This window comes from Hemitrygon akajei, chromosome 7, assembly GCF_048418815.1.
Source record: "Hemitrygon akajei chromosome 7, sHemAka1.3, whole genome shotgun sequence".
NCBI classification, from domain to species: Eukaryota; Metazoa; Chordata; class Chondrichthyes; order Myliobatiformes; family Dasyatidae; genus Hemitrygon; species Hemitrygon akajei.
In genome coordinates this window covers 86,179,043-86,191,357 of record NC_133130.1, presented here as the reverse complement: position 1 = coordinate 86,191,357, position 12,315 = coordinate 86,179,043, and the positions used below count along the sequence as shown (strand labels likewise).

General features: G+C 45.0%; 1 long non-coding RNA gene across 1 annotated transcript; it reads left to right on the top strand.

Moving 5' to 3' along the window:
* The first annotated feature begins 9,834 nt into the window (after positions 1-9,834).
* On the top strand, positions 9,835-11,979 carry LOC140730017 (uncharacterized). The gene is made up of 3 exons (XR_012099482.1): positions 9,835-9,914; positions 10,325-10,435; positions 11,764-11,979. It is a non-coding gene; the product is annotated as an uncharacterized lncRNA (long non-coding RNA).
* Positions 11,980-12,315: the final 336 nt, after the last annotated feature.

The following is a 12,315-nucleotide window of genomic DNA, read 5'->3' as shown; positions in this document are numbered from 1 at the left end:
GAGTTGCTGAACTGTCACTGCGAGGGCTGACTCCTCTTCTTCCTGCTTGGACTGGTCTTGCCTCTGTGAAAGCTGCTGTGGCACTGCACAAGGCACTTCAGCCAACCCAGACCTTACTGATCTTAGCTTCTCCTTCACAAGGTGCTCACACTTTCCACTGCTGATCCCTCGATGAGGAGTGATATGTGTTCCCTTGACTTTCCCCCTTCCTGAAGTCCACAATCCATTCCTTGGTCTTACTGATGTCGAGTGCAAGGTTGTTGTTTTGACCTTCAATGATCTGAGTTCATGCTGTCTCTGTGGAGTTTTCATAGCACAAGAGGGGATATGCTGACAGGGGCTTGAGCTGGACCCAGACAGGTAGTAGACAGATAGTAGTAGATATAAAGAGTAGACGGCTTGGGGCATTCTCTCTCATCACCATTCAGTTACCCGATTTTTCCAATCAAATGGCCCGATTTATCAGGTCATCAAGGCTTTTCTGATCATCCCGCACTGCGATCTCATGCCGGAGTCCTGTGCTCAGCTCACGTTTCTCAACTGCGAGAATGTAGAACTTAATTGCATGATCCCTCACTGTCCATCTCCCTTGGCACAGGTCCAAGAGTCAGTAAGCAGCCTCCTGACCCTGTACTCTCTTGAACTCAATTACAAATTGCTGGAAAGACTAGGCTGCAAGGGATCCTTGTTCTCACAGACCATCAAACAGGCTGTGGGATTCTCTCTAAGAGATTCACCATCTAGGGAAGCTTATGTGCATCATCTCTGAATTGACCAGATTGGGTTTGGAAAGTCAGCTCACGCTGGGTAATGAAATTTCTGCACCCTTCAGGGGTGCCAGAGTATCTGCCCCGTGAAGGAATACTCAGTTCAGGTCTGAAAACTGCCAAGAGTACTGGGACATTGGTGGCTGAGGCTGATGAAACTTCTACAGAGGATGGTGTGGGAGGTGCTGATGCCGGGTGTGGAACTGTCCTGGTGGAAGGTTGCTGAATAGCGGCAGCGAGAGCAGTAATGGCTGCCGCCTGAAACTGACCATCTGCGGTAACTTGCTGAATTGTGTCTGCGAGGGCCGACACTTGTTTTTCCTGCTTGGACTGGGCTTGCCTCTCTGAACGTAATTGTTGCACAGCACAAGCCACTCCTGTCAGCTCAGCCTCCACTTTACTCCAACCTGACCAACAACTGGCAGAGCCATGATCAGCTGTTCTCTCTCTGCTCTGTCCATTTCGATGGTCGCCTCTTGCCGACATGATGTGTGGTGATGACCCAAGTGCAGAGGGAGAGACACTGAAGCAGGTTGAATAGTTCACTGAATTTTAGTAAGAACTATGCAGAACAAAAAGAAAATAATAAACACTAGGCCAACAGGGCCATAATTTAAACTCTCAAACTAAAAGCCAATGCCAACACTGCGGCTTGGAAACATTAACTTAAAATTAAATTAATTCTGCTCCCTTATAGTACTAATCAAAATTGAAGTCTTCTTTCTCGTAACGAGGACTAAGGTAAGCAGGAAGTGTTGCCGTCACTGTGTTTTGGCCAAGGTCGACAAGAGTGAAATGAAAGGAAGGGAGGTAAATACAACTGAATAAATCCCAATAGGCTGGAACATGCATACTCATGAGCAAGTCTGCTGACCCCCTTTCAGCTTCTTGCCTGCGAGGGTGTTCAGACTCCCCAGCAGAGTCCGAGGTTGTAACAGTTCAGTAGTTGGATAATTAGCTGCCCTCTTTCAACTAGGTCAAGGGATTTTCAATTTTGTTTTAACCAGAGCCAGAACTAAAGGTTTTGGTTGAATGTTATACCAAAAGATGCATTAATTTTTGCCCTTAAAAACTTTTTAATTCATTGCTTTCCTTCTTTTTAATATCTATCTCTATTCTGTCCATCTCTCCTGTGATGTCAAGAAACACCACAACCCATGTTAAAATGCAGAAACCATATCAATCATGTTGCATCCAAACAGTAGGTTTAAATATGTATATCCTGAGAAGCTCTACATCACACACAGATCAGGTTATAATTGTTTCCTCAATCATATCTTTGAGTTGTAGTTATTAAATTCCGATGTCATCTGAAAACAGCTTTACAAGTATTTTGCACAGAATTTCCAAACCATTATTAAAGTGTACACATTTTCCTTTAATTACTACCAGTTTCATATCACTTCAATCACTACAGATGGAATAATAGTATATGTTAATATCAAAGTTCGAATTTCAAAGCTATAGTAAATTTATCAAAGTGCATATATGTCACTGTGTATTACCCTGAGATTCATTTTCTTTCAGGCACTCACAGTAAAACAACGAAATATAATGGAATCAATAAAAACTACACACAAAGACTAACAAAAAAAAGAATGTGCAAAAGAAAACAAGTGGTGCAAATAAAAACAAATAGAAATGATAATAATATAACAAACAGTAAATAAATAACATTGAGAACGTGAGTTGTGTAATCCTTAAAAGTGGGTCAGTAAGTTGTGGAATCAGTTCAGTGTTTCACATATATCGTGCAATACAATACTGTGTCAGAAAATGTCGAGGGGGCTTAACCTAAAAGCGGAACAGCAGGGACAGTTCAGCGATGATTGATAACTTTAATAATGGAATGCAAAATAACAAGCTATGAGGGGGCCACAAAATAAGAGAACAGATACTAAACACCCCAGGCAACAAGGTAACTGAAGGCTAGGGGGATGGCTGGTTCAATGGGGTGAACAAGGGCTGTGGAAGTGAACAGGGTTTAAATGGGCTGCAGGTGATGAGTTGGAAATGAGTGGCGGGTGATTCCTGTTAGTTGGGTGGAGACGGGGAGCTTCTGCCTGTGCAGGCCTGACAGGACTCCCCCCACCCCACCTTCTCATAGCTGGCATCCAATAGCCCAGGCCAATATGAGTGGTTTTGGTGGAACTCTTGATGAGCGATGGATCCAAGATGAAACCAAATGGCACCCAAGACCACTCCTCCTGTCAATACCCTTCACATTTGACCAAGAACTGCACACCATGTCCACAATGACATGAATGCATCAACAGGCAAACCATGTGTTGGAGTCCATCATCCACTATCCTAGGTTCCGGAGGTGTGGGCTCATGTTGGCTGAGTGGTCCGTGGACAATGGGCTTGAAGCAGGACAGGTGGAAGGTAGGTGTGATCCTGAGGGATGGTAGCAGCTGGAAATGTTAAGTGACTGGATTGGCGTGATGGGTAATTTTGAAGGAACTAAAGAATCGGGGCTAGAGCTTGTGGGAAGTCAGTGAACAGGGGCAAATTTCGGGTGGACAGCTAGATATGGTATCCAGGCCGGGCTAGTCTGTCTGTGTGCTGACAGTGATTAGTCAGGTGGTAGAAGGTGCAGTTGGCACTCTGTGTCATCTTCCATGTATTCCAGCAGTGGTGAACCAGGACCCTGGCAGAAGGGACCTCCACCATTAGCTCCTCTGTGGGGAACAACAGAGATCAGTAGCCAAACAGCACTTTGAAGGGTGACGCACCCATGATAGAGGAGGTGTGTAAATTGTAGGACATCTCGGCCCAAAGCTGATACTTCTTCTGTGTGGAAAGGGTAGAGGCGGCAAAGCTTTGCAGAAGCTTCTCCATTTTGACTACTCTTTGGAATGTGGATGCTAACCGGAGGACAAACTTCACCGAGGTGTGGAGAAGGGAATAGAAGGCTTGCCTGAAGCTGGAAATGAATTGTTGGCTCTGGTATGATCCATTGTTCTGAGGGAAGCTGTGGAGATTAACTACATGAGAACAAGCCCACCCTCCAAGTAGCTGGAGAAAGTTTGGGGTGGGCATGGAGGTGGGCCACTTTGGAAAACTGGTCCACCACTGTCATATCACTGTGGCCCCACTAGAAGATGGCAAACCCATAATTAAATCCAAGGTGATGTGGGACCACAGGAATTGAGGGACTGATAGGGCTGCAGGAGCCTAGGGGGCCAATGGTTGGACTGGGCACTTTGAGGCCAGGCAGCAACGAACTGACATATATCTGTGATCATGCTGGGCAACCAGAACCAGCGTCACAGAAAACCCAGAGTCCATCGTGTGTCAGGATGGTCAGAAAGGATTGAGGAATGGGCCCACTGGAGTGCATCAGAGCACACAGCTGATGGCACATACACGCGGTTGTTAAGTGTGGTAGTAAGCCTAAGCTGTAGGGCCTGGCGGTTCTGGTTCTCAACGTCCCAGCAGATTGGGTGAGGGTCTGGGAGGATAGAATGATGGGCTGAGGGTCAGTCTCCACTTCAGGTGGGTCAAACTGTCATGTCAGGGTGTCCGCCTTAGTGTTCTTGGGCCAGGTTGGTAGGAGAAGGTGAAGGTGAATTGCTCAGAGAAGAGCTCTCAGTGAGCCCGATGTGGGTTGAGTTGTTGGGTCTGTCGTGTGGGTATGAGTTTCTGATGGTCAGTCTAGATCAGGAAGGGCTTAGTGTTTCCCATCAGGTAATGTTTCCATTCCTCCAAGACCCATTTATTGGTGAGTAGCTCCCTGTCTCCAACTCCACAATAGTGCCGTGTAGAATTGAACTCGCGTGAGAAGAAGGCCCAAGGGTGTGTCCTCACTGGGAGGGGATGGCCCCAGTGCCCATATCAGATACAGTAGTAGACCAGGTTATCTGTGAGATAGGTAACTTGGTGAGGGAGGTGAGAAGTGTAGCAATTTGGCTGTAGTTTCAGATGAAACAGCTGTACAAGATGAAGAAACCCAAGAAGCTGTTTGAGGGAGAGTGCACCTTCTTGTGGTCCATGGTTATACCTTGGGGTGAAAGGACGTAATCCAGGAAGGAAATAGACCATAAGACCATAAGATATAGGAGCAGAAGTAGGCTATTCAGCCCATTGAGTCTTCTCTGCCATTCAATCATGGGCTGATCCAATTCTTCCAGTCATCCCCACTCCCCTGCCTTCTCCCCATACCCTTTGATGCCCTGGGTAATCAAGAACCTATCTATCTCTGTCTTAAATACATCCAATCACTTGACCTCCACAGCTGCTCGTGGCAACAAATTCCATATATTTACCACCCTCTGACTAAAGTAATTTCTCCGCACCTCTGTTCTAAATGAACGTCCTTCAATCCTGAAGACCTGCCCTCTTGTCCTAGACTCTGCTACCACAGGAAATAACTTTGCCATATCTAATCTGTTCAGGCCTTTTAACTTTTGGAATGTTTCTGTGAGATCCCCCTCATTCTCCTGAACTCCAGGGAATACAGCCTAAGAGCTGCCAGACGTTCCTCATATGGTAACCCTTTCATTCCTGGAATCATTCTTGTGAATCTTCTCCAATGTCAGTATATCTTTTCTAAAATAAGGAGCCCAAAACTACACACAATACTCCAAGTGTGGTCTCACGAGTGCCTTATAGAGCCTCAACATCACATCCTAACCTCTAGAAATGAATGCCAACATTGCATTTGTCTTCTTCACCACAGACTTAACCTGGAGGTTAACCTTTAGGGTATCATGCATGAGGACTCCCAAGTCCCTTTGCATCTCTGCATTTTGAATTCTCTCCCCATCTAAATAATAGTCTGCCCATTTATTTCTTCCACCAAAGTGCAGACCATACACTTTCCAACATTGTATTTCTTTTTCACTTCTTTGCCCAGAAAGGACTGGGGTATGGATTTGGCATTTCTCTAACTTGCAATATAGTTGATTTTTGAGGAGATGCTAAAGGACTGAACGGACATAACAGACTGTGGTCTTGGGGGTCCTTGGAGAAGATGAGGATATCATCGAGATAGACAAACACGTATCTGTGTAGCATGTTTCAAAGGGTTTCATTAATGAGGGCTTGGAAAATAGCTGAACTGTTTCCAAACCCTGGACTGTTAGAAAGTCTGAAAGGTATGACCAAGAGTGGAGTGTGGGTGTTATGAACACCATCTTCCACTCATCCCCCTTCTGAATTCGGATCAGGTTGTGCCCACTCTGTAGATCCAGTTTAGTGAAGATCTGGGCAATGCAAAGTGTTTTTTTAATCCATCAAGGGGAGAAGGTGGAAGTTCTTAATGTCAGTCTTGCTGAGTCCACTGTAGTCGTTGCAGGGACAAAGACCCCCATCTTTCTGTTTTGAAAAAGAAGAATCCTGCACCGGCTGGAACTGGGATAGTTGAGTGAAGCCATGCTGCAGTAATTTGGTGATGTCCTCATTCATGGCTTGGGTCTCAGGAGGGGAGAGGGAGAACACAGATGACCTCATGGAGGGGTGGTGCTCAGGAGGAGGTCAATCACGCGGTCACGTTTTCTGTGAGGCTGCATGGTGCTGGCTTCACTTCTACTGAAGGTGGCATCAAGGTTATGCTATTCCTGTGGGAGTCTGGTGAGGCCAAGAGTTTCCTCCATCTCCACAAATTTATGGGGTGAAGTTGGCTGAGGTTGCAGGCAGGTGGGTTCCCAACTTAGCAATGAACTGGATGACCAAGGTTGTAGTGGAGAGCCATGGGTAACCCAAAATGAGAGGAGTCTTGGATAAGTTGATCAGGACAAATCTGATGGACTCACAATACTCTCTGATACTCATGCGCACACTCTGACCATCCCAGAACCCAAAGGTTATCCACCAATGGGTGTGATGCAGAAGGGGTGAGAGATAGGCTCTAAGGAGAAGTCCAAGCTGCACAAGAGTCCAGAGCAGAAAGTTGCCTGCTGTGCCAAAATCCACCAGGGCCTCCTGTAGGCATAGAACCATTAGGGTATGGAGGAGGACAGAGAGAGTAAATCAGACTATGCTGCTGGAATGAGGGGCCTGGGCAAGCTTACCAGATAGAAGGCTCCTCATCTGTACCCTGGTGATGCTGTTTACCGGATGCCAGTGGCCTTTTGATGCTTTGGTGCTCGGCTGCTCCACAGTAGGCATACAAGTTGTTTCTCAACCAACGTTCACACTTGCTGCATTATGGGAACTCTCGATTGCTACCTGGGCACTGGAGGTTTCTAGGAAGGGAACTACAGGCTGGAATGGTTTTGGGAATGGAAATAGGGCTCTGACTGATAATCTGGATGGTTGTTTTATAAGGTGCTCATTGAGACAGTCGGCCAGAATGATGAGGAGATTGAGGTTGGTGGGCACCCCCCCAGGTAGACAGCCCATCTTTCAAGTGCTTCAAGAGGCCACGATTGTAATGGACCAGCCGTGCTTCTGCATTCCAGCCACACTCCACAGTTTAATCCAGCACTGAGCATGAGACTTGATCAGGTGAAGTATTCAATCCACCACCCCCATTCCACTTCCCGGATGCTCGGAAACCCAGTACATCTCAGCAGCGAATTCCTCATACTTAGTGCTAATGGGGGTTTTATTGTTCAAGTTGGAGGGGCCCAGGTTAGAGCTCACCCAATCAAGAGAGAGATTATGAAGGCAAATTTGGCTTGGTTCCTAGAATACAGAGGTGACTGGAGCTCAAAGGGTAAGAAGCACTGGGGCAGGAAGTTGCAGCATTGGGTTGGGGATCCATCGATGCTTTCGGGCACAAGAATCTGAGGCTGAGAGAGAAGATGCTGACTGTAGCAAGGTTGTAGTATTAAGACAGAGTGTTGGAAGAGAGTGACGAGCAGATTGTCAGTGGTTTCCTGCTGCTTCTGCATTGTGTGCTCATGTCAACAGACTACTTCCTTCAGGCGAACATACGCTGCTCGATTAAATGATGGCTCATTCATCCTGTAGACCCAAAAGCAGAGGAGATGACTTATAATGAACAATAACTTGAATAATTGGTTGAGGCTAGCTGGTTCATGAACAAGGGCTGTAGATGAGGGCTGGGTTTAAATAGGCTGCAGGTAATGAGTGGCCGATTATTCCTGTTAGCTGGCTGGAGACGGGGAGGCCTGATGTACTGGTTAGTTGGTGAGTCGCTCAGATTGCTTTCTGAACAAAGATGTATCACCGTTTTGCAGTTAGTGAAGAAACGTAATGTTTAAAATCAGAATTGAAGCAATATTAAATTTTAAAATATAGGCAATTTCCTGATCAAAGTTTGCCATTGAACCCATTTGACACGTTCAGAATTAAACCTTACCTTTCCTAAAAGTCTAGATTTGGTCTCCACCTTTGATTGTATCTCTGACATGGTCAGCTGGATGTTAAATGTGCAATGTATTACTTTGCCACATGCTTAATTTTCAAGGAACATTGAAACTACTTATTTATGAACCATTGAAGAATTCTTTTAAATCGAACAGCTTCTCCTCCGCTAATTCTGGTAAAAACTGAAAGAAGGTTGGACATCAGATTTCAAAGATCTGTGTGCAGCTATAAGCTACAATTGTTGTTTCTTTTTAAGAACACAGATATTCTGAGCATGACGGAGAATACCAAGATTGTACTGATAATATAGCTGCTGTGGATTTTGTTTCGTACATTATCTTCTTCATCTTCTTTTTGTTTGGTAGTTCCTTTGGAATGAAAATGATTTGTTTTGCTCTGGTTCTGTGGATTTGATGAGGCAAATGTAAAAAAATTATTTCAGTTTGCTTTTCATTGCAGTGAATTTGGAGGATCTGCGATATTTCTCCTGTGCTTGTGGTGTTTACTGTGGGTGACCCGAGTTTTAGATGCATATAAGAGAGGAAGAATCAGTGATGCGCCATAGAGTGAACTCCTTGCCCAGCAATTCCATGATCTTCAAACAAGTCCTTTTCTCAGTCAGCTAAAGGCTCATGAAAGATGATGGTATATTTCATGATCAACGTCTCCCAAGATGTAGGAAGGATGCTGTAAAGTTAAAAAAATATATTGGGCAAAACTGTGATTGATATTAGTCCTAACCAGTGGTTTGTACATCAGCATTCCTTGGACTTCTGTATGAAAGCAGTGAGAGACACAAATCTGAAATGAGGAGGATGTCAGATACCAATACACCTGAAAGTCTACTCCCCAGCTGGACCCAGTATTGATCTGGAGACAGAATAATGAAGCACTAAAGAGAGGGCATGAGTGCACAGGGTATTTGATCCCTCATAGACACATTAAAGTTGCCACACAAGTTGACAGGTTGGATTTAGAAGGTATGTCGTGTGTTGACCTTCTTAGTAGGGTGATTGAGTTCAAGAGCTGTGACATAATTTTGCAGTTCTATAGAACCCTGGTTAGACCACACTTGAAATATTGAGTTCAGTTCTGGTCGCCCCATTATAGGAAGGATGTAGAAACTTAAGAGAGGGTGCAAAGGAAATTTACCTGGAGTGAAGAGCATGTCTTAAGTGAAATATTGAGTGAGCTACAAATTGTTCTTTGGAGTGAAAATACATGAGAGGTGGTTGAGCTAATAAGAAGCACTCATGGAGTGGACAGTCAGAATCTTTTTTCCAGGACAGGAAGGGATAATAAAAGAGGGCGTTACTGTACAGTGATCAGAGGAAACCATAACAGGATGTCAGAGGTAAGTTTTTTACACAGAGAGTGATGGATGCAAGGAACAATGCCAGGTGTAGTGGCAGAGGCAAATAAATTAGAGGTATTTAAGAGCATCTTAGGCTTATGGATAAAAGAGAAATGGAACAAGATATGGGAGGGAAGTGTTAGATTGATCTTGGAGTAGGTTAAAATTTTGGCACAACATTGTGTACTGTTCAATGTTCTACACATGTTCTATTTGCCACTTCAACTTTGATGGTACAACAAACTATTTACCCTGTGGAAAAAGGTAACAAGTTAATTTATTTGGTTTTAATGCTTTCAATTTTTGTTAGTGCTTTCAAGTATTTTTCATCAACTTTTATTTCCAATTGTAATGATTTTTTCCAAGTAATTTGAATGTCTCTGTCTATTAGAATCATTGAGCTGTCAAAGAGCATCAGTTCCTTTCGAGGGAGGTGTCTGCTTGCACTTCAAAGCCCAATTATCCGCAAGTAACCCTTGTGAACAACACCTCTGGTGTTCCACTTTTGGAAAAAGGTAAGTAAACGTAATGCAGAGACTGTGGCAACGTGTCACAGCAAAGTATTGGGAACAGGACTGCTACGATGAGGAAGTAGATTATTGTGCTGAAATCTGGAGCACACAGAATCCGGCAGGGAGCAGTAGTGTAGCCAATGATGACTCTTTGCGATCAGTTGGCTGACTGATGAGAGCTATAGGGGTGGATCCTGATGCTGATTGGGAAACCAATCTAACACCTCTTTCCTGCACATTTCTTACAAAAACCAACAAGCTCCATCAGTGACCTCCAACAATGACCTTGAGAGGAGGACAAAAGAGTTGAAATACTGTTAAGTGAAGGGAACCCCTTTACCAGGGATGTCCTCATCAAGAAGGTCCTGCCAGAGTGTTGTAAGTTTGAGCTGAAGGATATCTATTGCTTCCAGGGCTTCCCATGGTTGTGGATATATTGAACATCAAGCAACTGGTGGGATGACGGAAAGTTTTATAGGAGTTTTGGGAAGAAGGACAACAAAACGCCAATGTCACTGTTGAAGGTAAAACTATTCTTCACCCTCCCCCCTCAGAAAGTGCCTAATTCACATGTGCCTGTTGTGGATGTCCTCACCTTCCTGGCTTATTATGTCAAATGAGCAGGAAGCTAGGAGGACCTGAAGGACCCATTTGGGTTTTGGAACAGCCAGCACTGGGTGAATGACAGACTAAGGATGGATGCAAGTGAAGTCATTATCCACACTCGCTCAGTGTTTGCTGTTGAAGGGAATGTGGGTACATGGAATATACAGGGCAACCCAGACTGAACCACAACCAAAACAAATCTGGACCAGAGCCTGTCCAATGCAACCTGACAAAACTGTAAGCTGGAAGGCCTCTAGACCAAGCACTTCCGAGAAAGTTAAAAATTACATCCTGTGCTCCCTACATCCTGTTTTCCCAAAATGTGCCTGTACCTACACGAGGCAATCTGAGGAAGAGCTGGCTCTAACAACCCCCTGAGGAATGCAGACACATCCCCTACCAGTCCAGAGGCTCCAGCAGAGACCGAGACAAGGACTAAGGAAAGGTCAACCTTCTCAATAGCCCAAGCCACAGTCATAAGCCTCCGGGCCCCTCCTGAAGAGCAGGTGTCAATGAAAGAAGAGATGGCAGAGGGTCAAGAGAGGGAGTGATAGGTGGGGGAAAGGAGGAAGCCTCAGAAGAAACCGAGGTAATGGGCCCTATGAGTAAAAGTAACTGGAAGAAAAGGGGCATCCACAGAGAGACACCAGAAGCCTCTCCTTGTTGGAGTATAATAAAGTAAATATGGAACACCAATGACACAAGCAAATAAAGTGTCAAAACAGGGGAGATAAGGAGGAGTGGAGCCTGGTGATGGGCAGGGAAATCTCACCCTGCTGCCTCCCAAGCTCCTGGAGACCAGGAGCAACACCATGTCCAACACACCCAAGTGTGCTGGGCAGGGTGCTTCTGTGATATGGAGGGCACAGAACTGTTAGAGGTCAGAATGGGAACAACTAACACCCCCAGTGACACCACTGGCATCACCACCCCTGGGGAAGAACATTCCCAGAACCAGAGCCCAAAAGCAGTGAGGCAGTTCATCAAGGCTGTAGGCACATGGGTTCAGGCTGACTAAGGACTAAGGACAATGGACTGCATTGGTGAACACTGCACTCCAATAACTATCGAGATAGAACTGGCACCTCTAAACATGTTCAGTGGGAAGTGCCTCATGTAAAGTGTTAATGCCACCTACCACTTTGTGGACTGTGGATTTGCAAATGAGGGTGTGGAGATGGATGCAAGTGTGAATGTCCTGTTGTATCCCCAGCAGCTATGTAACAGAGGACTCTCTGATCTACAGGCTATTCCCAGGGACGCATACCAAGCAGGCATCAAGTGCTGCTGAAAGGTCATCAGCTTGGTTAAAATCACACTTTAGTCTGCCTGAAACGTGTTGGTCTTCCACCACAGCGAGATGTCCGCAAGGGGATGCTGCTGACCGGCACATTCCGGACCACAGGGGTACGTTCTGAGGGATGCCCTGATGTTTTGTGCAGCTAAGTGTTGTAGACTTAGTAAAGACCACAGTATAGACTCCTTTTACTACTGCTGTGGAGAGGCAGAGTTGGGTGGAGAAACCCAACGAGCAATGAGAAGTGCGTATTGACTAACATGGCCACAGGAGTGGCCTGGTGCTGCGTTTACGTTTTTTAAATGAAAATTTACACTACTGAATGTAAAAGTTTTCTTTTGCACTGCTTTGTCCTTCGTATGTATTTTTTTATTATGAATAAGGTTCTTTTTGAAATAAAAATATATACTTTGTCTCTTTTCTTGGTTCCAATGGATTGTCTTTGAAAAGAAGACATATAAATTGAAATTTGAAAAAAATACATATTTTTTGAAAAATATA